Source organism: Meriones unguiculatus, chromosome X, assembly GCF_030254825.1.
Source record: "Meriones unguiculatus strain TT.TT164.6M chromosome X, Bangor_MerUng_6.1, whole genome shotgun sequence".
Taxonomy (NCBI): domain Eukaryota; kingdom Metazoa; phylum Chordata; class Mammalia; order Rodentia; family Muridae; genus Meriones; species Meriones unguiculatus.
The window spans coordinates 36,462,568-36,488,456 of record NC_083369.1 but is presented as its reverse complement, the minus strand read 5'-3'; the positions used below and the strand labels follow the sequence as shown (position 1 = coordinate 36,488,456).

At 41.2% G+C, this 25,889-nt stretch overlaps 1 protein-coding gene across 1 annotated transcript in view; it reads left to right on the top strand.

The window, feature by feature from the left end:
* The window catches only part of Vcf2 (VCP nuclear cofactor family member 2), a 152,808-nt gene extending 141,793 nt beyond the window's left edge, over positions 1-11,015 (top strand). The window contains exon 3 of the transcript XR_009588458.1: positions 10,997-11,015. The gene's annotated coding sequence lies outside the window, so the exon portion shown is untranslated. The remainder of the gene's footprint in view (positions 1-10,996) is intronic.
* The last annotated feature ends 14,874 nt before the right edge of the window (positions 11,016-25,889 follow it).

Below are 25,889 nucleotides of genomic sequence, written 5' to 3'. Positions count from 1 at the left end.
AAACAGCAAACGTGTTGTTTCGGAGTTTCCATGGGGCCTCTTTAGCCAACACCTGGACTGAATACAACCCAGTACTACTACTCTAAGCCTCAGTTTGCTACATTAGACAGCCAATCAAGAATCTTATCTCCCATTAGTGGGAGTCCTCCTTAGAATCACCTTCTAGATTTTTGAAAGTTTCCACTGCACCTCTCAAGTGCCCCCCAATTCCAGCTGTGTTAACACTTTCTCTTACTACATCACCCCCACCTGATTCTCCACCCTTCACTATTGTCCCCATCCACTCACAGTATGCATTTAAAATCTATTCCATTTCCCCCTCCTAGGGAGTTCCATGCATCTCCCTAGATGCCCCCTCTTTACCTAACCTCTCTGGGACTAAGGATTGTAGGTTCATTATCTATTTATTGGCAAAGATACACTTATGAGCGAATCCATATCTTATTTATCTTTTTAGGTCTGGGTTACCTCACTGAGGATTTTTTCAGATTTACTTATTTTGTTATGTATACATTGTTCTGCCTGCATGTACAACTGCATGCCAAAAGAGGGCACCAGATCTCATTATAGATGGTTGTGAGCCACCATGTGGTTGCTGGGAATTGAACTCAGGACCTCTGGAAGAGCAGCCAGAGCTCTTAACTTCTGAGCCACATCTCCAGCCCATGCTATTTTTAATATATATGTATATATAGTTTCATCCATTACCTTAAATTTTCATGATGTCATTTTTTAACCTTAGTAATATTCGTTTGTGTAAATGTGCCACATTTACTTTACCCATTCTTCTGTTGAGGGACATCTAGGTTGTTTCCAGTTTCTGGCTGTTATGAATAGAACAGCAATGAACACTGTTGAACAAGTGTCCTTGTTGTAAGATTACACTTTTGAGTATATGACCAGAAATGGTATAGCTGTATCTTGAGGTAGGTTGATTTGCCACTATCTGAGGAACCAATGTATTGGTTTCCATAGTGTCTGGCTTTCACTCCCACCAGCAATGGATGAGTGCTCCCTTTACTTCACATCCTGGCCAGCATGAGCTGTGATTTGTGTTGATCTTAACCACTCTAACAGGTGTAAGAGAACAATCTCAAAGTTGTTTTGATTTGCATTTTCTGGTGGCCAAGGAAGGTGAACATTTCCTTGTTATATCTTCATTTCCTTTCAATAATTCTCTGTTTAGATCTGTACTCCATTTTAAATTCTTCTCTCATATAGTATGTGATGACTGCTGTTTCCTCTCCTTCCTTCCACAACTCTCCTCTTCTTGGGATCCATCTCCTCTTCTTCCCCTCAGAAAAAAAGGCAGGCCTCCCTGGGACATCAACCAAATTTGGCACAACAGGCTACAATAAGACCAGGCACATACCATCACATCAAGGCTGGACAAGGCAACCCAGTAGGAGGAGAAAGGTTCCAGAGCAAGGAAAAGTGAAACAGACAGCACATGCTTCCACTGTTAGGAATCTCACAAGAACACTCAGCAATACCATATATGCAGAAGACCTAGGTCAGATGCTTGTTGGCTCCCTTATCTCTTTGAGTGTCAATAAATCCCAGCCAGTTGATTCTATGGGCTTGGTTTTTGTGGTGTTTCTGACCCCTCTTATTCCTCTGATCCTTTCTCCCCATTCTCCACAGGACTCCACAGCTCTGCCTAATGTTTGGGTGTGGGATCCTGTATCTGCTCCATCAGTTGCTAGATGGACTCTCTCTGGCCTTTTGGCATCATGCTAGACTCCTGTGCCAGAAGTCTGAAGGCAGGACACACTGCAGATCGAAGGTTTTGTGGCTGACTGGTGTCCCAATCCCTCCACTTGAGGCCTTGCCTGGTTACAGAAGATGGCCAGTTCAGACTCTATGTCCCTCATACTAGGATTCTTCACTAGGATTACACTTGTAGAGTCCATGGAGTTCTCAGGTTTCAACGTCATCCAGGAAATGCGCCCTAATTCTAGTCTTTTCTCTCAGTATTTTTCCCACCCCCCAAACCTGATTGCTCTTGTCCCCAACCCCAGTCCACCCTTAAAATCTATTCTATTTTCCCTTCTCAGAGAGATCCTTGTGTCCTCCCTTAAGCCCTCATTTTTTTAGCCTCTCTTTGTCTGTGGATTATAGCATGGCTATCCTTTACTTTATAGTTAATATCCTCTTATAAAGTGAGTGCATGCCATGTTTGTCCTTAAGGGTCTGGGTTGCCTCACTCAGGATGATCTTTTCTTGTTCCATTCATTTGCTTGTAAATTTTTTGATGTCAGTGTTTTTAACAGTTCAGTAGTACACCACATTTTCTTTATTAATTCTTCTCTTGAGGGAAGGGATCTAGCTTTTTCAGTCTTTGGTGATTATGAATAAAACTGCTATGGAAATAGCAGAGCAAGCATCTTTTTGATAGGATGAAGTGTCCTATAGGTACATACTCAGGAGTGGTATAGCTGGGTCTTGAGGTAGATCCATTCCCAATTTTCTGAAAAACCACTATATTGACATCCAAGTGGCTATATAAGTTTGCACTCCCACCAGCAGTGGAGGAGTTTTCCCCTTTCTTCACATCCTCTCCAGTATGTACTGCTACTTGAGTTTCTGATGGGTGTGAGATGCAATGTCAAAGTCCTTTTAAGTGTTTCTCAGATATTTGAGATTCCTCAGTTGAGAATTCTCTAGTTAGATCTGTAGCCTATTTTTTATTTTACTTTTGTTCACTTATGTATTTATTTAATCACTTTACGGCCTGATCCCAGCCCCTTCTGTCATCTCCAACCACTCCTAACGTCATGCCTACTGCCACTATTCCCCCTATTCCTTCTTCTCAGAGAAGGGGGAGGGCCCCAAGGGTTACCAACCCACCCTAGTACCTCAAATTGCAGCAGGACTAATCTCTTCTTAGTTAGACAAGGTAGCCCAGCTAGATGAAAGTGATCAAAAGGCAGGCAGCAAAGTCAGAGACAGCCTGTACTCCCATTTTTAGTGAACTCACCTGAAAAACAAGCTGTACATATGTTACATATGTGTAGAGGGCCTGGGTTCAATCCGTGTATGTTCTTTGGTTGGTGGTTTAATCTCTGTGAGACCCCATGGGCCCAGGTGTCTTATATTTTAATTGGAGTATTTGGTTTGTTGATACATAGTTTAAGTTTAGATATAGATATAGATATTGGCTATTAGTCATATGTGGAGTTGGTGAAAATCTTTTCCCATTCTGTGAGCTTCCATTTTGTCGTTTTGATGGTGTCCTTTGCCTTACAAAAGCCTTTCAGTTTCAGGAGATACCATTCATTAATTGTTGTTCTGTGCCATCAGTATTCTGTTTAGGAAGTTGACTCCTGTGTCAATGCATTCAAAGCTATTCTCCACTTTCTCTTCTGTCAGTTTCAGCATTTCTACCATTGTGTTGAGGTCTTTGATGCACTTGGACTTGAGTTTTGTGCAGGGTGAGAAATAAGAATCTATTTCCATTATTCTACATGCAGACATCCACTTAGACCAGCACCATATATGGAAGATGCTGTCTTATTTCCTGTGTATTTCTGGCTCCTTTATTAAAACAAACAAACAAACAAACAAAAAAAAAAAAAAAACCAGGTGTCTGTCTGTGTTTTTTATTCAATTCCGTTTATCAATTTGTCTTTTTATGTCAATACCAGGTCGTTTTTATTACTATTGCTCTGTAATACAGCTTGAGATCAGGGATGGTAATACTTCCAGAAGTTCTTTTACTGTACATGATACTTTTAGGTATCCTGTTTTTTTTTTTTTCCATATGGAATTGAGAATTGTTCTCTCAATGTCTGTGAAGAATCATGTTGTAATTTTGATGTGAATTGCATTGACTCTGTAAATTGTTTTGGAAAGATGGGCATTTTACATTAACATTTTATTACGTTAATCCTACAGATCCAAGAGCATAGGAAATCTTTCCATCTTCTGACATCTTCAATTTCTTTCCTCAAAAACTTGAACTTTTTTTTTTTCAATGCAGTTTATTCAGGAACCTTGAACAATCTTCTGACCCTGGGGAAAGCCAACCCACAGCTTAATTAGCCTCTGGGTAGCCAACCCAGGCGTGCCACGTGGGCAATGCAGATAGGTCCACATACATGGAAGCAAGCCAGATCCTCAGCCTTAGCCAAATGTGGAATTGTTCGTGACAGAGAGCACTCACCATCGGGAAGGTGGAAGGCGGAAACCAGCTCCATCTTTAAGGCATAGCATTCCGCAGCTCTCTACAGTTCCCCCTTTTTGTTTTAGACGCATCAGGCAAGAGTAGAGGTCTGATCTCTGATATTAGAAATAAATTGGGACTTTGTACTGATGTTCATTTAGGTGTCATCCACCCAAAGAGCATCAGACCCGACCGATACCTATTTTCTCAGAGGCGGGACCTGGGGCATCAACCCGCATGCAACCAGACATGCTCTTCTCTGGGTCGAAAGCGGCTGACCCTGAGTGCAGTGCTTAGCCTCGCATCCTGAGCGTAACATTTTAGCTTTTTATGGTATCCAACCATGCTTGGGGAGAATGTCCTGCTTCAATGGCTGTAAAGGCCTGAATGATCATGGCTGCATCACACTGTTGTGAGACTCTAATCTTGCATATATACCACAGGCAAACCAAGGAGACCAACACCAGAAGGCCTGCTAACGCTCCCATGCCCACCCATTCCTTCAGATGATTCATGGCTGCAGCAATCCATGATGATAATCCTGTGGCTAGTCCTGCGTCCACTCTGGTAGAATTTACTGTGACAATGGCCACTCTCAGCTGCTCCATGGTAGTATCGAATTCTCCAGTCCAATTACCTAAAATATAGCTCGACAATTGAAAAACTTGAACTTTTGTCATGTAAATCTTTCAATGTCTGGGTAGGGTTATCTGAAGATATTTTATAGTGATTGCGGCTATTGTGAAGAATATTTTTTCCTGATTATTTTCCTCAGTCCAGTTCTTATTTGTATATAGGAGGGGCTACTGATAACTTTTCATTAATCTTGTGTCCTGCCACTTTGCTGAAGATGTGTCTCACTTGTAGGAGGAGTTGCCTGGTAGAATTTTTCGAGTCGCTTATGAATACTATCATGTCATACACAAATAACAATACTTTGACTTCTTCCTTTCCAATTTGTATTCTTTCGATGTCTTTCATGTATCTTATTGCTCAATCTAAATCTTCAATTACTATATTGAGTAGATATGGAGTGGAAACCTGATTTTAGTTGAATTTAGTTTGTTTCTTAATTTTAGTTGAATTGCATTGAGTTTCTCTCCATTTAATTATATTGGGTAAAATATTTCTGTAAGTTTTGTTTATTATATTTAAGAATGTCCCTTGTATCCCAAATCTCTCCAAGACTTTTTTATTATTAAATTTTTATTTTTTATATTAATTACAGTTTATTCATTATGTATCCCAGCTATAGTCCCCTCCCTCATTCCTTCTCAGTCCCACTCTCCCTCCCTCATCTCCTCCCTTTGCCCCTCTCCAACTCCACTGATAGGGGAGGTCCTTCTCCCCTTCCATCTGACTCTAGCTCATCAGGTCTCATAAGGACTGGCTGCATTGTCCTCCTCTGTGACCTGGCAAGGCTGCTCCCCCATCAGAGGGAAGTGATCAAAGAGACAGCCACTGAGTTCATTTCAGAGACTGTCCCTTTTCCCCTTACTAGGGAACCCATTTGGATATTGAGCTGCCATTGGCTACATCTGAGCAGGGGTTCTAGGTTATATCCATGAATGGTTCTCAGAAAAGACCTCTGTGCCCAGATTTTTATGTTCTGTTGCTCTCCTTGTGGAGCTCCTCTCCAAGACTTTTATCAAGAAAGGGTGTTCGGTTTTGTCAAAGACTTTTTCAGCATCTAATATGATCATGTGGATTTTTTTCTTTCAGTTTCTTTATAAGTTGGATTAAATTAACAGATTTCATATGGTGAACCATCAATCCATCTCTGAGATGAAACCTATGTAATCAGGGTGGATGATTTTTTTTGATGTGTTCTTAAATTTTGTTTGCAAGTATGTTGTTAAGTATTTTTGCATCTAAGTTCATAAGGAAATTGGTTTGTGATTTTTATTTTGTTGTTGTTATTGTTGAGTCGTTAGGTAGTTTGGGTATCAGAGTAACTGTGGTTTCATAAAATGAATTGGGCATAGTTCCTCTGTTTCTATTTTGCAGAATAATTTACAGACTATAGGCCTTAACTCTTCTTTGAAAGTCTGCTAGAATTCTGTGCTAGAACCACCTGGCCCTGGGCTTTGACTGTTTGGGAGATGCTAATCACCTACTTCTATTTCCCTGGGGTTTATAGATCTGTTTAAATTGCTTGTCTGGTCTCAGTTTCACTTTGGTAAGTTATATTTATCGAGAAAATTGTCCATTTCTTTTAGATTTTCCTATTTGTTTGAGTTTTTAACGTATATCTTTATGATTCTCTGAATTTCTTAAAGTGTCTGTTGTTTTGTTCCTGTTTTTTGTCTCTGATTTTTCTTAATTTGGATATTCCTTGGATATTCTCTCTGTCTTTCAGTTAGTTTTCCTAAGGGTTTGTCTATCTTCTTGATTTTCGCAAGGAACAAACGTTTTGTTTCACTGATTCTTTGCATTGTTCTATTTTGTTTCTATGTATTGATCTCAGTCTTTAGTTTGATCATGTCCTACTGTCTACTCCTCCTGGGTGTGACAACTTTTTATTCTAGGGCTTTTCAGATATGCTGTTAAGTTGCTAGTATGAGATCTCTCCACTTTTTTGGTATAGGCATTTAGTTCTATGAACTTTCCTTTTAGCACTTTTTCATTCATTGTCTCATAAGTTTGGGTATGTTGTGCCTTCGTTTTCATTGAATTCTAGAATATTTTTAATTTCTTATTTCTCTCTTGCCTCATTGTTTATTCAGTAGAGGAATTTTCAGTTTCTATGAGCTTTTTGTTGTTACTGTTATTGTTGAAATCCAGCTTTAATCCCTGGTAGTCTGATAGGATGAAGAGAGCTCTTTTAATTTTTTTAAAAAAATCTGTTGAAACCTGTTTTGTGTTGGAGTATGTGGTCAGTTTTGGAGATAGTTACATGGGAAGAAGGTATATGCTTCTGTATTTGTGCAAAAGGATTTGTAACTGTCTGTTAGGTCTGTGTAATTTATAAACTCAATAAGGTCCTGTATTTCTCTATTTAGATTCTGTCTGGATGACTTGTCCATTGGTGAGAATGGGGTAATGACATCTTCCACTATAAGTGTGTGGGTCAGTGTGTGATTTAAGCTGTGGTAGTGTTTTCTTTACAAACGTAGGTGCCCTTGAATTTGAGGCATAGGTATTAAGAACTACAATGTCCTCTTTGGTGATTTTTTCCTTTGGTGACTATGTAGTGTCTTTCCTTATGTGTTTGCTTAGTTTTGCCTTAAAGTTTATTTTGTTAGATATTAAACTTGCTACACCAGTTTACTTCTTAGGACCATTTTCTTGGAATATCTTTTTTTGTTTGTTTGTTTACAAACCTCTACCCTAAAGTGATGTCAATCCTTGATGTTAAGGTTTGTTTCTAAATGCAGCAGAAAGATGGACCCTTTTTTCACGTCCATTCTGCTACTCTGTTTTTGTTTTTTTTTTTTTTTTTAAGCAAGAGAGGAGGATTTTATTTGTTTTCTCAAAGAAACAGTTTCTGTAAACAAAACTACTATAAGATATAATTGTTCAATTTTACTCAAGGCAAAAACCAACTAAACCAAACATGTGCATATTTTATCTATAGGTATTTTTGTTCCCAGCTCTTAAACTGTGTGTGTACAACTAAAGAATACCAATTGCCATATACATTTTGAAATAATCACCATAACCAATTAATTAAATACATGTGCCACCTCACAAAGTTACCATCTCACATATGAGTCTGCAGGATGAGGATTGAGGTGGGGGGATAAAGAAGGAGTGGGGAGAGACTTAACATCTACCTTCTTCAAGCTGAGGAGATAGATAAAACCACTGGGTAAAACCACTAGCCTTGCACGTCTGACCTCAGTTCCAACCCCAGAGCCCTCATAAACACCACATTTATTAGCACTGCTTCTGTAAGCACAGTCCTTCTACACAGAGACGGGAAGCTCCCGGGCCACCCAGCCTAGAGTATGCTGCACAGTGCTAAAGCAAGAGAGGCCCTGCTCCAGCAAGGTGGAAGGCAAGGACTGACTCCTGAAAACTGTCCTTTGTCCATCACACTCTCTCCATGACATGTGCATACTTGTGACTACAGACACCCCGAGATGCAACAGAATGACTGTCTCAAGATTTTGCCTTGCTCTGTACTTTGTCCTCCAACAGGAAACAGTATATTGTGACTCCAAGCCATGCCTTGACTTCCTCCTGCTTTGCGTTGAATCCTGCTCCTTCCATTCCCTAGTGAATGTCCTTAAACATGTTACTTCACCTTCCTACCACTGTCCACGTCTATAACATAGAGGGGCTGAGTGTCTACTTCATACAAGTGAAATGAGAATAAGTCAATGCAGAGGAAGTGCATTAATGAGTTCCCTTAAGACTTTGAAGAAGTCATGTCAGGATAATAAAGAAGCATGCATTCTTTGAGTCTGTGGGTAGGTAAGCCATTGCCTCATCTGGAGCTGGTTGCTGCTAGAACTTAGAAGTCACATGCATGATCATCACAGCAGTCTGGGCTAGCTGCAGGAGCTGCTCTGTGTCTTTTTATTGGAGAATTGAGACCATTGATATTGGGAGATATCAATGACCAACAACTGTTGATTCCTGTTCTTTAGTTTTTGTTATTGGTGTTGGCCATCTGTGTGTGATTGTGTGTGTGTATGTTTGTGTGTGTATGTGTGTGCAGGTGTGTGTGTGTGTGTGCATGTGGGTGTGGACACACATGCATGTGTGCATCTGTGTGTGCCCTGTTTCTTTTGATTTTTTTGCAGAACATTATTTGTTTTCTCTATTTTCATGAATGTAGTTAACCACCATAGGTTGGAGTTTTTCTTCTAGCAACTTTTTTGTAAATTTTAATTATTTACACTTTATTCACTTTGTATCCCCCCTGTAGCTCCCTCCTTCCTCCCCTCCCAATCACCACTTCTTCCCCCTCCTCCACTCATGCCCCTCCCCAAGTCCACTGGTAGGGGAGGTCTTCTTTTCCTTCCTTCTGATCCTAGTCTAGTAGGTCTCATCAGGATTAGCTGCATTGTCTTTCTCTGTGACCTGGTAAGTTTACTCCCCCCTCAGGGGGAGGTGAATAAAGATCAGACCAATCAGTTCCTGTTAGAGGCAGTCCCGGTTCCTATTACTATGGAACCCACTTGGTGAATTAACTGCCATGGGCTACATCTGTGCAGGGGTTCTAGTTTATCTCCATGCATGGTACTTGGTTAGAATATCAGTCTCAGGAAAGATCCCTGTGCTCAGATTTTTTTTTTTTTTTTGGTTCTGTTGATCTCCTTGTGGAGTTCCTGTCCTCTCCAGATGCTGCTATGTCCCACTTCTTTCGTAAGATTCCCTGCACTCTGCCCAAAGGTTGACCATATGTCTCAGCATCTGCTTTGATAGTCTGCAGGGCAGAGCCTTTCAGAGGCCCTCTGTGGGAATCTCCTAACTTGTTCCCTATTTTCTCCTTCTTTTGATGTCCACCTCTTTGCCTTTCTGGATGGGTATTGAGCATTTTGTAGGGCCAGATTTGTACATAGATACTGTTTAAATTTTATATTACTGTGGAATATCTTATTTTAGCCACAGGTAGAAACATGATTGGAAGTTTTGCTAGGGTCTGTTGGTCTTGGCTGACATCTGTGATCTCCTAAAGTCTGTCTATGTTCTTCTGGTTTTAGAATCTCCCTTGCGAAGGCCTGTGTAATTATAAAAGGTCTGCCTTTATATGTTACTTGAACTTTTCCTCCTGCATCTTTTACTATCCTTTCTTTTGTGTACATTTAGTGTTTGCATTATTATGTAGCAAGGGTACTCTATTTTCTGTTCCAATTCATTTGGTGTTCTGTATGCATCTTGTAATTGTAGAGGAATCTCTTCTGGGTTAGGAAAATTTTGTTCTATGGTTTTGTTGAAAACATTTTCTGGGCCTTTGAGCTGGGCATATTCTCTTTCCTCTACACTTATTATTCATAGGTTTTGTCTTTTCACAGAGTGTCCCAGATTTCCTGGATGTTTTAAGTCAGGATTTTTTAGAATAATTTTTTGACTAATGTATCCATTTCGTCTACTGCATCTCCAACACTTGAGATCCTCCCTCCCTTCTCTTGTATTGTATTGTTGAAGCTTGCCTCTATAGTTCATCTTGGAATGCCTAAATTTTTCACATTCAGAATTTTCAGAGTGGGTTTTCTTTATTGAATCTATTTGCTGTTTCAGTTCTTGAGTAGTGTTTTTTTCTTTTTCTTCCACTGTTTGTGTTTTCCTGGATTTCTTTCAGGGATTTAATCATCTCTTCTTTAAGCATCTCTATGATATTCATAAAATCTGTTTTAAGGTCTGTTATCTGGTCTTGTCTTTATTGAGTGGTGTTTTGTGCCTTGGGCTTATGTTCCCTCTCTGGCCTTAAGGGAATGTGATGGCTGTGTGTTGCCTGATTTCCTGACCTGTTCAGCTGGGGTGTTCACAAGGAATGCCTGCTGGTGTTGGAGACTGGTATACTGAGATGAATTTCAGGGAAGTAAGAGTGGAGGAGAATGTCTTTGCAGTCCATTGGGGATGGGGTCAGAGAGGAAAGGGAGACCACAGCAGCTTTCCTGCTACAGAGATGGAACTAGACTTTGGGGACTGGATCTCATTAGAAGTAGTGGAGGTGTGGGTATCTATAAACCTACTTGATACCCTGGGAATAGATGGCCTTTGGTTAGCAGGGGGTGTCTGCTGGAGTTGGGGTCTGGGACCAATGAACAAGTTGAGGGAGGGATCTAGGAGTGACCAATAGGTAGTTTCCTGTGAGTTCCCCAGGAGATGGGAGCAGGGGTGGGGGCAGGGAAGACTAACTAATGTGTTGTTCTGCAGAGCTGGGGATGAGTCTGGGGGAACGATGGAGCAGAGAGAGTGGAGATGGTCTGTGGGCAGCCTACCTGTTACCTGGTGTTCTGGTAGGTGGGGCTTATGGTTTAGGAGGGGGTACCATCTAGGGTTGGGGATGGGATAAAACAACCAGTGAGGGGAGGGAGGTTAGAAGGAGATGGTCTGTGGGATCCAGTGGAGTTGTGGGCAGGGGAAAGAAAGCTACAGCTGGTGTTTGATCCTAGCAGTGGAGAGAAGACTTAAAGATTGGCTCTGGGGAGACACAGACAGAAGAGAATGTTGCCTGCAAGCTACCTACCTGGTTTTCTCTTATGTCGAAATTTCTTGAGTCAAAAGTAATGTGAATGTTCAAATCCAGGAAACATTCTTCCAGTCTTCCTAGCCCAGAGAGTTTTGGTTTGGGACAAGAGTAGGGCCTTTCAAAAATGGGGAGTTTGAGAAGACATACTTAGTATAGCCATGTGCATCCTATACGTGGTGGTCTATCTCTCAGGACTCATTGAGACCCTTAAAACTGATTTCATTCCTCATTCTATACCTTCCATGGGAGAAATGAAGATACAGCCATCCCTGTAAATCAAAATGGTTTACAGTAAACCCACCAGCCACAACCACTTCAAAATTCTTGGCTCAGCTACCCAGTGCAGCACCACTTGAAGAGATGAAAGGTGATGCAGCCCATGTTGGGAAGAGAGATAGATACTGGGGTTTGTGGTCCCAAGGTCATTATCCTGATACTGATATGATGTTTAAGTTTAAACAGTGGAATAACTAGGGAAATCAGCCAGGGAATATCTGTAATGAAGCCATTCTGGAAATAGGTCAAGCTGAGGTTGTCTTCCTCTGGCCTGGTTCTGCCAGTCCACCTGTAAAAGTCTTTATACTGCTACCCCTACAGGACAGGTATCTGTCTCCTACTGGATGTGTAGCCTGGCCATCATGGGTAACTGGTTAAAAGGGAGTGGATGGGTACCTGTGCTATGTGTCTCTGTTCTTCAAAGAACCCAAGGTGACTATAGGTTTAGGACAATGACTCTACCTGGGCTTGCAGCCAGAAAGAGAAAAAAGATAGGCTTAGGTACAAATGGTTCCTTTAGACAGTGAGTTCTTGAGTGACTATCACAGGAAAACAGCATGAGGCAGGGGTCTGAAAAATTGAAAGGATTCAGACACGAAAGAAATGCTGAGACACCAAGATTTCATGCTTTCTTGTAGTTGCCTTCTGGCCACAAGTGGGGATTTGATGCTTTTTTTCTTTCCTTTAGAATCCAGAGGAGCCTCTAGGTGCCTGTTATACCTCCAGGCCCTGTGACATACAATGGGCCAGAGGAGGACAATGAAGCTGTCTCACATGGATTTCTGGATTGTATATTATGAGTGGAAAGAGCATCATTGTAAGTACAGTGTATATATTATCTCTATGACTTTTGTTGTATTACCTCTCCAGCTGTTTGTCCCTGTACTAAGTGATTTGAAAATGGCAGACAATGAGTGAAGGTGTAACAGATAGGCTTTCCATGATCACAATTGGGAACTGAGACATTTGCAATGAAATGGGTGAGACCTCCTTGTGTCTCTGAGTGGTACTCAAGAAGCTCTCATACAAGACAGCTCTTTCCTTCTTGGCACTCACTTGAACAGGCACCCAGTCACTCCAGCAGAGTGAGAATGTTCAGATGTGCCTTTTTCCTTATGGTCCCCCTCATGTTCACTCTTGGCTAGTGAAAACCTTGATAGCCAGTGACAACGATGTGGTTCCAGAAGAACAGTGTTCCTGTGGTCATTTGCATCACATCTGGTGCTAGTTTTACGTCTTCACCCATTCCTTTGCCACCTGGTTCTTTACGTGTAACTGAAGTCTAGAATGTGACTTGGAATACATGGAACTGCTTCTTCATGATGCATTTCATAGTGAGAGCAGGGAATGCATTCCCAGAAATCGGCAGGCCCTGCTGGTACCAAAGCTTTTCTGAGATGGAGTACTGACTTAGCTCCAGTAGAGAAAAGGCAGAGCTTCCCACTGAGCCCGCTCCTTCCTTCACCTCTGAACTTCAACCAGTATTGGCCACCTTTGTAGACAATGTGACCTTTACTTTTGTTTCCCTATGTCCACATTAGGCTGTTGCTTCTCAGCATCTATCTGATTTTCAACTGCGATAAAACTTATTCAATGTACCATACACTGCTACTCTCTGGGGATTCCAAGATACCAGGCACATGTAGTTTCTGGGCTTGTGCAGAAAGCATTTATACACATGTACAACCACTCACACATGCACATGTACCACACCATCCCAGACAGAACTGTGGGCCGCAGGGCACCAGTGACTGGGTTTCTCTGTCTGGAAGAAATCCAACAGTGAGGGAAACAGCAGGTCTGACCTCAGGGCACTCAGCTGAATCCTCTTCTCCTAAAAAGGTTATCAGGAAAAGTTCCCAGGTTCCTGCAGGCACTCAGTTGCTAGCAGGGAGCAACATGCATGAGTGCTCTACTCACAATCCCAGACTGAACTGTGGACCCCAAAACACCACAGACTGGGACTCCCTGTTGAGCGGAAACCCCACAGTCAGTGAAACATCAGGTCCGACTTCAGGACACCCAGCTCTGGAAAAGATTCTGGACTCCCACAGGCTCCAGACTCTAGTCTCCTGCTGCATGCAGGGTTGCTGCACTCACCTCCCACTGATTACCACTTGGGTACTGGGGCACAGAGCTCTAACCTCAGACCTAGAGAAGCCTGGAATCCATGGGTGCAGCTCCAGACCTGCACCGAGGTGCAAGCTGTCTCCTTAGCTAAACTGACCAAACCATGTGGCTCTCTGCCTCTTCAAGAGGGCTGTAACAAGCAAACACAGTATAAGAGCAGCAGCAGCAGCCCACTAAATTCAAAGCAGGAACCCAGTGGTAGGGCAGCTGTCTCCAGAACTTCTCTTGGTGAGAGGAGAGCCCTCTAAATACCGATGACTACAGCTACCACACAGGTCCATATGCCTGAGGTGAGCTGTGACAATTCCTGAGAAGCACTGGCCATTTAGTGTCATACCCAAAAATCAAAGGAGGTCTCCTACAGGAACAACTATCTTCCTGCCAAGGGGATTCTTCCTACCCCAGGATTCCAGGAAGTACCAGAAACTAAGAGCCAACACCTGAGATAACCAGATGGGTAAAGGCCAGTGTAAAAGCACAACCAACAAAAGCCAAAGAAATATGGCATCTCCAGAACCCAGTTATCCAGGGTCAAGCAGCCCTGGACACCCTATCATAAGTGAAATTCAGGAAGATGTAATGGAGGAAACATAAAATGCAAGGAATTAGAGGAAGACAAAGTCAAACAGATTATGGCCATCTGTAAAGAAATGGAGGAAGATAAAGTCAAACAGAGTATGGTTATCCATAAAGAAGTAAAAAGGGAGGAGGCCCTTCCCTATCAGTGGACTTGGAGATGGGAATGGGAGGAGATGAGGAAGGGAGGGTGGGATTGGGAGGGAATGAGAGAGGGGGTACAGCTGGGATACAAAGTGAATAAACTGTAGTTAATATAAAAAATAGAAGAATAATTTAATTAATAAATAAATAAAAGCCAGAATAACATCACCAACATGCCTAAGATATACCTAAGAGAAAGACTAACAACAACAACAAAAAAGGAATACAAAGAAAGAAATACAGAAAGATGCAGTCAAACAGTTTGTGGCCTTCAGAGAGGAAATAATTAAGTCACTGAAAGAAATAAAAGAAACAGAAGAATGTTCAAACAAATAGGTAAAGGAATGAACGAAAAACAGAAAAATAGAGTCAGACAGGTGAAGGAAATCAACAAAAAATTTCAAGATCTGCAGATAGAATTGGAAAAAATTAAAGAAAACACAAATGGAGGAAATCATGGGGAAGAAGAACTTAGGGAAGAAAACAAGAACTACAGAGGTAAGCATAACCAACAGACTATAAGAGATGAAAAAGAATCTCAGGTGTGGAATTACAATGGAAGAAATCGATGTATCCTTCAAAGAAAATGTTAAATCTAAAAAATTCCTGACACAAATGGTCCAAGAAATCCAAGACAACATGAAAAGATGAAAGCAAGGCCCAGAAAATATTTTTAACAAAAAAAATCATAGAAGAAAATTTCCCCAACTTAAAGGAGAGGCATATAAACATACAAGAGGCCTACAGAACACATAATAAATTAGACCAGAAAAGAAAATCCTCCCAACACATAATCAAAACAGTAAGAACACAGAACAAAGAAAAAATACTAAAAGCTGCAAGGGAAAAAAGGCCAAGTAACATATAATGGCAAACCCATCAGAATCACACCTGACTTCTCAACAGAGACTATGAAAGCAAGAAGTACCTGGATGGATGTCATGCAAACCCTAAGAGAACACAGGTGTAAGCCCAGGCTACTATACCCAGCAAAACTCTCAGTAATCATAGATGGAGAAAACAATATATTCAATGATTAAAACAAATTTCAACAATACCTACAAACAAATCCAGCATTACTGAAGACACTAGAAGGAAAAGTACAACCCAGAAAAGCTAACTACTGTCAGGAAAAAACAGGAAATGAATGACCAAACTACAGCAAAATTAAAAGTAGCCAAGCACACAAACACATTACCAATACCAACATCAAAATTAAAGTATCTAACAACTACTCATCTTGAATCTTTATCAACATCAATGGACTCAAATCTCCAGTAAAAAGACACTAACAGAATGGATGCATAAATAAGACCCAACAATCTGTTGCATACAGAAACACACCTAAGTCACAAAGATAGACATTATCTGAGAGTAAAAGGCTGGAAGACGGCATTCTAAGCATCTGGACACAAAAAGCAAGTAGGAATAGCCACTCTAATATATAATAAAATAGACTTTCAATCAAAACTAATCAAAACAGATGGGGAAGGTCACTTCATACTAATCAATGAAAAATTCCACCAAGAAGAGCTCACAATTCTGAACATCTATGCCCCAAATATAAGAGCACCCATATTTGTAAAAGAAAAATTAATAAAACTGAAACCACACATATATCCCACACAGTAATAGTGGGAATGTCAACATTCCACTCTCAACAAAGGACAAGTCAACAAAATAGAAATTAAAGAAAGAAACAATGACTATAACAGAGGCCTGAAACAAATGGACCTAACAGACATCTACAAAACCTTTCACACAAACACAAAAGAATTTAACTTATCAGCAACTCATAGAACCTTCTCCAAAATAGACCATGTAGTTGTTCACAAAGCAAGCTTCAAGAGATACAAAACGATTGAAATAATCCCTCATATCCTATCATACCATCATGGAGTAAAGCTGGACCTCAACAATAACAGACAGAGCAAAAAGCCTACACACACATGGAAACTGAACTACTCACTACTCAATGAAAGTAAGAGCTGATTCTTTGAGAAAATCAACAAGATAGACAAACCCTTATCCAAGCTAACTAAAAGGTAGAAAGAAACTATCCAAATCAACAAAATCAGAAATTTAAAGGAGGACATAACAACAGACACTGAGGAAATCCAAACAATCATTAGGACTTACTTCAAAAGTCTATATGCCACAAAATTTGAAAATTTAAATGAAACGGATAAGTTTCTTGATCAATGCCACTTACCAAAGCTGAATCAAGACCAGGTAAATAAATTAAAACGTCGTGTATCCCCTAAAGAAATAAAAGGTGTCATCAAAAAGTCTCCCTTCAAAAAAGAAAGAAAAAAAAAAAAAAAAAAAGCCCAGGGCCAGATGGTTTCAGTGCAGAATTCTACCAGACCTTCAAAGAAGAGCTAACTCCAATACTCTTCAAACTATTCCACAAACTAGAAACTGAAGGAACACTACCAAACTCATTAAATGAAGCCACAGTCACCTTGATACCTAATCCTAACAAACACCCAAGAAAGAAAGAGAATTTCAGGCCAATCTTTTTTATGAACATTGATGAAAAAATACTCACTAAAATACTTGCAAACTGAATCCAAGAACACATCAAAGATATCATTCACTATGTCCAAGTAGGATTCATTCCAGGTATGCAGGGGTGGTTCAATATATGAAAATCCATCAATGTAACCCAACATGTAAACATATTGAAAAAAACATGATAATCACCTTAGATGCTGAAAAAGCAATGGATAAAATCCAACATTTGTTTATATTTAAAGTCCCGAAGATATCAGGGATACAAGGCACATATCTAAACATAGTAAAGGCAATATACAGCAAGCCTATAGCCAACATCAAACAAACAAAAAAAAAAAAAAGAGAGAAACTTAAACAATCCTACTGAAATAAGGGACGAGGCAAGTCTGCCCATTCTCTTCATGTCTCTTTAACATAGTTCTTGAAGTCATTGCTAGAGCAATAAGACAAATAAAGCAGATCAAGGGGGTTCAGTTTAGAAAGGAAGAAATCAAAGTATCACTATTTGCAGATGATATGATAGTATACATGAGTGAACCCAAAAATTCTACCAGGGAACTCCTACAGCTGGTAAACACCTTCAGCAAAGTGGCTGGTTACAAAATTAACTAAAAAAAAAAAAAAATCAGTAACCCTCCTGTATACAGAAGATAAATGGGCTGAGAAAGAAATTCGGAAACAACACCCTTCACAATAGCCATGAAGGCATAATGTGCCTTGGTGTAATTCTAACCCAGCAAGCCAAATACCTGTATGAAAAACAAAAACAAAACTTCAAGTTTCTGAAGAATGAAATAAAAGAAAATTTCAGAAGATGGAAAGCTCTCCCATGCTCTTGGCTTGGCAGGATTAACATAGTAAAAATAGCCATCTTAACCAAAGGAAGCTACACATTCAATGCAATTCCCATCAAATTACCAACACAATTCTTTACAGACCTTGAAAGAAAGATTCTCAACTTCACATGGAACAACAAGAAATCCAGAATAGCTAAAACAATCCTTTACAATAAAAGATCTTCTGGAGGTATCTCCATCTCTCATCTTAACCTGTACTATAGAGCAACAATAATAAAAACTGCGTGGTACTGGCATAAAAACAGGCTGGTGGATCAATGGAATCAAATAGAAGACCCAGAAATAAACTCACACACTTATGGACACCTGATCTTTGACAAAGATTCCAAAAACATACAATCTTCAACAAATGGTGCTACTGGATATCTACAGGTAAAAAAAAAAAAAAAATGCAAATAGATGTATACTTATCACCCTGCCGAAAACTAAAGTCCAGGTGAATCAAAGACCTCAACTTAAAACAGGACACACTAAACCTGTAAGAAGAAAAAGTGGGGAAGTGCCTTGAGCTCATTGGGACTGGAGACAACTTCCTAAACAGAACACCAGCAGCACAGGCTGTAAGATCAACAATTTATGCATGGGAACTTATGAAACTGATAAGCTTCTATAAAGCAAAGGACACTGTCATCAGAACAAAAGGACAGCCTTTGGACTGGGAAAGAATCTGCACCAACCCTATACCTGACAGAGGGCTAATATCCAGAATATATAAAGAACTCTAGAAGTTAAACAGCAACAAATCCGTTAATCCAATTAAAAAGTGGGGTACAGAGTAAACAGAATTCTCAACAGACGAATATCAAATGGCAGAGAAACCCTTAAAGATATGCTCAACATCCTTACTCATTAAGGAAATGCAAATCAAAATGACCCAAGGTTTCACCTTACACCCACTAGAATGGCTAAGATCAAGAACTCAGGTGACAACACATGCTGGAGAGGATGTGGAGAAAGGGGGACCCTCTTCCATTGCTGGTGGGAATGTATACTTCAACAACCACTTTGGAAATCAATTTGGTGCTTTCACACAAACTGAAATAGTGCTTCATCAAGACCTAGCTATATCACTCCTATGTATATATCTGAAACATGCTCAAGTACACAACAAGGACATTTGCTCAACCATGTTTGTAGCAGCTTTATTCATAATACCCAGAATCTGAATACAACCCAGATGTCCCTCAGTTGAGGAATGGATACAGAAAGTGTGGTACACTAACACAATGGAATACTACTCAGCACTTAGAAACAAGGAAATCATGAAATTTGCAGGCAAATGGTGGGAACTAGAAAAGATCATCCTGAGTGAGGTATCCCAGAAGCAGAAAGACACATGTGGTATATACCCACTTTTAAGTGGATATTAGACATAATATAGGATAATCATACTAAAATCTATACACCTAAAGAAGCTAAGCAAGAAGGAGGTCCCTGGGTAAGATGCTCAGTCTTCATTCAGAAAGGCAAATGGGATAGACATAAGAAAAAGTGAAAATAAGGATCAAAACAAGAGCCTACCACAGAAGGCCTATTAAAGACTCTACCCAGCAGGATATTAAAGTGGATGCTGAGACTCATAGCCAAACTTTGGGTAGAGTGCAGGGAATCTTATGAAAGAAGGGAGAGATAGAAAGACCTGGAAGGGTCTGGAGCTCCACAAGGGGAATAACAGAATTGAAAAATCTGGGCCCAGGGGTCTTTTCTGAGACTGATACTCCAACCAAGGACCATTCATAGAAATAACCTAGAACCCCCTGCACAGAGGTAGCCAATGGAAGCTCAGTGTCCAAATGGGCTCCCTGATAAGGGGAGCAGGGGTTGTCTCTGACATGAACTCAGTGGCTGGCTTTTTGATCACCTCCCCCTGAGTGGGGAGCAGCCTGACAAGGCCACAGAGGAAGACTATGAAAGACATTCCTGATGAGACCTGATAGGCTAGGGTCAAATGGTAGTGGAGGAGGTTCTCCACTATCAGTGGACTGGGGAAAGGGAATGGGGGGAGATGAGGGAGTGAGGGAGGGCGGGAATGAGGGTGGGGCTTCAGCTGGAATACAAAGTGAATAAATTGTATTAAATAAAAATTATATAAAAATATAAAAAAATAATTTAAAAAAATGAAAATAGGAAAAAAAAAGAAAGGGAATTGGGGCAGCCTGGGCATGAGACCAGGACATAGGCGCACAATTGCACACAAAACGCAAACACACAGACATACACACACATATACAAACATACACACCACACACACATACAAACACACAGCAGATATATGAATAAATTCATACATTTAAATGATTACACAGGTGTTCACATTGACAGACACTTCTCCCTGAGTTGCATCTGTTTGATTATGCCTGTGTTGGTATAATGTTCTTGTGGAATGTATACAATTTACCCTTGTTCATTCAGATGCTGATTTCCCTACCCCACTATCTGGCTTCAGTCTGGACATTGCAATGTGATGCTTATGCATCACCTGTCTCAAGTTTGTGTAAACATGCCACCATTTGTTCTCTGTGTTGACAATACAAACAACTAGTCCATGCTGAGCTGTGGAGAGAATAGGGTGGGACATCCTGGTCTGAAAGCGAGGAGGAAGAGGAGAGTGGGAAGAGAGATATGAGAGGAGAGGACCTGGAAACATCAGGAGAAATGAACTGGACCTAAAATATGACTAAAAAGCAAGTATAATATAGGAAATCTAACTGGGAGGAAGCTATGCAGGCTTGGAGGTTTAGGACAGAGAAATAATTGCCCAGGATTGTGCTCTAGGTTAATTAAATAAATCTTAGTCTCTATGTTGTGATTTGGATATACAGCTGTTTTAGGAATAACTGCTGTTTAACTAAAAGATAACTCAATGTTAAATATTAATAATTATCAACATACTTCTAAGATACACTGAGCAGTTTCAGTGTGTTCCTCTTAGAACAAGACACAGAAACAAGTGGAAATGAGTGTTCTGTGGTAGATGCTAATAGAAAGGCAACCCCAACCTGTCACACAGAGGTTCTCCCTTCTTTTCAATGCCCCTAAACCGTGGACAAATCACCACTAAGGTACCATCCTGAGGATAGAGTTCATGAGTAGTTTCTCCATCCCACCATTGTTAGGTCACTTTCTGTATCCTGGAAAGGCTTATGTCACAATGAGTCCCTCCCTGCAAGGCACCAGAGCCTCGGGCCGGGTCCCTCCAGTGCTGACAGCCTGTCCACTGGGTTGGGGTGAAGGGCTGCTGGACTCTGGGGCCTCAGCAAGGATGTGAAACTTGATTTCAGGTGAAAAGAAAAAACAAAAGATAATCTACGATCTAAAGAGTTTATCAAGCTAATTGCCATTGGGTCCTTACTTTTAACTTCTTTCCCTAACTTTCCCTTTCTCTGCAGAGAAGGAGCAAAACTTGCTGAGAATCCTACTTCTTCCCAGGGTGCCTGGCCACATCAAGCAACAAGTTCCTGAGAGGCCTATGCAGGATGGTCCAGCTTCTCAGCAGTGTCTGTGCCCATTTCTTCCAGGCCCCACCCTCCACTGTACAACATCTAGTAGCAGGAAGAACCTAAGCAGCTTTCAACATCCAGGCAGCGAGGAGTGCAAAGGTTGACCCCAAGGTAAGGTGAGGTTAGGGAATTCAGAAGAGCAGGCACATGCTTGGTCTTTGGTTACCAGCTACACGTGGGCTTCCAAAATCAGGAGGTATGTCCTGGCTCTACTGTCATTTCTATGATCTAAAGACCTAAAACTATGTGCAGTATATCTGGTCCTTTTCTGGTTAGAGAAAGTAGACTTCCCCAGGTTGTATGGTGTTCAGGAGCCAATTAGGCTTGAATCTGTGTCAGAAGAGACTCACTGTGTAGGCTTTGGGCTACATGACTTAATACATCTCCCCTCAAAAGATTCCCAAAATCAACAGGGCATGGTATCCCCTCCAAGTTATCATAAACAGAGGCAAGCAGTTCTATGTAAGTTCATGTTCAGTGTAGGTCAGTTTAGTGAGTTTCGGGAGAATCTTGGTTACACAGTGGTGACCCTCACTCAAAAAATTAAAGTAAAGAAGGCAAGAAATTTTCCACGAAAAATGAAGAGAACTACCACAGATGTATATGCATGAGACCACTTAAGATGAACACAAATGTTCTTATAAATTGTTTGTAGAGGACTCTTTTGTAACACCCAATTGTGAAAATGTAGATGTCTGAGGACAGGGCTAATCAGAATATGATATAACTAATGTCTCAAGTTTGTATGATATGAAATTCTTCTGAGGTATAATACAATGCAAAGAGTGAATAACTGATGTGGGTCACTGAAGTAGGGGTGAGATCAAATCACTGGACTTTGCTGGGACAGTCAGCAGAAGGTCATACCCACCACTCTCCGGAGAGTACAAAGAGCACCACCTCATTGGGAGCATCATAGAGACAGTGCTGTGGGTGGACTTATGGAGGAGCCTGAAGGGAGAGCACAGGACAGAACTGGGCAGCCTTTCCAGCAGACCCTGGCTGTGCTCATCTGCTGAACAGCAAGGGTACAAGTGTCCTGAAGCCCAGGTGGAGGAGGAACTAAATCTCCAAGGCAACCATTGTGAGACTGGACATGTCATTGCCTTCAGGATATCTCTTACTGAGAGTGGCACTAGAACCTTCTTGTTTGTGTCCTGTTAACCCCAATGGAGGGCATATGACCTACCCCACATAGCCTTTTGAATCTTAGAGATAATTGTAAAATAATGTCAGTCTCCTGACGCCACAGCCTTGGTGGCTGATCACTGAAAACTAATTGGGTTGGAAAGATGTATTTTCCTGGATGGAACCAGTCAGAGAACCCTTTCCCTGGAAGGCTTAAGGTGTTCATAGACTATTTACAAAGCAAGTGTCTACATTTCTGCACTGGCTATCATTTAACCAAGCTTGTTCTGGTTATCTAGTGAGTGCCACACCTTGGATAACCAGATTCCTGCAGTGATATGGGTGATGGCAACTAGAATGGCAATGGTATTAGAAATCCAAGTGACATTTCAAAGCAACCAGGTGCTCACAGATTTCCTTAGCTAATCACCCAGGTATTAGTGATGGAGAAAATAAATAAGAAGGAAAATTAAGAAAGATACACAGCATTGGTGAATAGTATTTTTTTTTTTTAGTTTTCCTTTCTTTGTTTTTTATTCTTCTCTCATACAGTATGTCCAGACCTATGTTAACCCTCCCTTCATTCCTCTCCCTCTTGCCTCCCCCAAGTGTACTCCTCCTCTGTTTCCTTTCACAAAATAATAAACCTTCCTGGGACATCAGATAAACATGGCACAAGATACAGAAAAAGCACAAACCCTTATATCAAGGCTTAGCCAGGCAACCCAGTAGGAGGGAAGAGATCTCAAAAACAAAAGAAAGAGTCAGTTGTAGATACCCCCACTGACACTGTTAGGAGTCCCACAGGAACACCAAGCTTACAACCAGATAGTCTGTAGAACCAGAGCAAACCCATACAGACTCCCTGATTGCTGATTCAGCCTCTCTGAGCACCCGTGAGTCCTGTTTATTTGATTGTGTGGGCCATGTTCTCCAAGTGTCCTTGATTCCTCTGGCTCCCACAATCCTTCCTCTCCTCCTTGAGCTGGGTTCCATGAGCTCAGACGGTAGAAACCTGATGAAGACTTCCAATTTGTGTTGACTATGTGCCTACGGTTAAGCTGTGGGTCTCTGCATCTGGGACAGCAGTATTTTCAAGAAAGTCCATCTGCTGCTGGGTTTAAATAGGAAACCTAGGAGACATTATCTCCTACATGGTCACTTTGGGCCTGTGGTTAACTCACCATGGTAGGAGGGTATGTACTGGAGCAGTCATGTTTAGTCCATGCCAGTGTAGGGCAATGTAAGAAGCTACCCTATGGAGGAATCATGGCAGTTCTTATGTGGTGGTAAGGCTCCTTAAGTAGATAACTACTAAGAAGGGTTGAAGCATGTAGAAGGGTGAAGGAGGTCAAGGAACCAAGCTGAGTATCAGTGTGGATGAACAGAGATGAACAAAGTCTGGGTGGGAGAATTTCTCCCATCCACCAAGGCTAAAATTTATGCATTTTGGCAGACATTCTTTTATAGTGCCCTCAACCCCAACCCCACACGCAGCACTCACTGAATCTCTCTGGGCATGGCTTGGGTGAAGTAGCACGTGGGGATGTTGCCTGCAGATCATGCAAATTCTCAAGACCTTCATCATACAGGGAGAGAACCTGGAGGAGAAAAACGGCCACAGCCCCCAGTTTGTCCTTGCAGACAGCAAGTACTCAGCCATGTCATTTCTGAGAACTAAGATGTTCCAGGCCTGTGGCTGGCTATAGGGCAAATTTTCTCAGTCAGGCCATTTCTTAGAAATGCTGTGTTATAAATGAGCCTGCAAAGAAAATGTTTAAATATTATTTCCCTACAGAGTCTTTGAAAGGCGCCCGCTGATCACTCCATCACCCAGTGAGAAATACATGAAGCACTCTGAGGAAATCTTTGTTCCTAGACACATAACAAGATCAGTTTCACCCAGAATCATCTAGGCCTTTTCTCTGAGAACAACTACTGAAGAGGTAGGTTCACCTTCCTTCAGATCTGGGCCCAGTGTGTGGATGAATGTCCATTGAGGGGATGATGGTCCCTCTCCCTCTTCAGATTCATAGCCCTGAGTTTGAGCTGTAGATTCAGTCAATGTGGGTGTTATGAGCAGATGTTATTAACTATTGTGTGTTTCCGGGAGCCAAGGCACACCTCTGATGTGTGATGTGTCAGTCTCTGTTCAAAATGCCTATTGTAGAATCACATTCAGTCATCCCCAAAAGTTTCCCAATGTGGGAACACTAGTTGCTCCCCTCCTTTCTCAAAAGAAAGTAGAAGGCTGAGAAAAGAAGCACAGCATGCCTTCCAAATGTTGGAGCTGGCCCAGAGACACAAGCTCCCAAAAGGTAGGCCTGGGCATCAACACAAGATCACAAATGCTGGTTCTGGTTCTTAGATGTAATGTTACAGCTGGGGCATAGACACCAGCATAGAAATGGTGGGGCTGAAACATAGACACAAGTTCACAAAGTGGAGCTGGGGTGTAGAGAGAATGTTCTAAACATGTGGCTTTGACTTAGACACAAGCAATGTGAACCCAGAGCTGGCAACCCTTTTGAAGAAATGGTCTGTGAGCCCATTACATGGGTAAGAACTCTGAGTACATTCATGTCTTTCACCTCATGTCCTGTTTAGTATGCCATTGTTCTGGTTTCTCAAAGTTGTCCTGGAATAGACTTTTAGGTGATTTGAAGCTGAAGCCCTTCTTTGCTTGAGTGTTTTCTTACCATCAAGCAGCCTTGTCAGATCTGCTGACTTACTCCATAAACACCAGCATATCATTCAACATTCTCATCTGTGAACTCAAATGCTTTTCACCTATTCTGCCACATAGTTGTCAGTATGAAACCAAAACAAGAAGACAATGCTATCTCTTGTCACTGGGGTGCGCTCATAGAATACAGAGTACTAACACAAGTGAAAGAATTAAGAGACACTATGTTGTCATTTTATGGGTCACATTACAAAAGGTAAGAGAAAACATATTAAGGGCTCAGGAGATTTCCCACTCGGAATTTTGTTATTTCTTCTACAAAGGCACGTTATGACAGCCATTCATCTGAGATCATTTCCTTGCTCTCCCTTGCCCCACATAGTTCTGCATTCACCTCTGCCTCAACTCCAAAATAATGGAAGTACATGTTTCCAGTGGTAGCATTTTGGAAACTCTCTTGGACTGTATTTTCTGAAGTTTATGTGTATGATTGTGTGTGCATGTGTGTGTGTGTAAGTATGTTTGGTGCGTTTGTGTGTGTGTTTACAGAAGTCATGGAATGAGTCCAATCTAATCTTAGCACACAAGTTGTGTGCTCTGTATGACAAACCTGGAAGTGCAGGCAGAGTCATGGGCCTTGGAAGCATAGAAAGGTGGGTCTATGATGTCAGAAAATTCTATGCTATTGACCTGGCTTTTGCTTTGATTTGTATAAACAAGTAGGCTGAATTAACTACAGACAGCAAGCCAATACGCGGTGTTG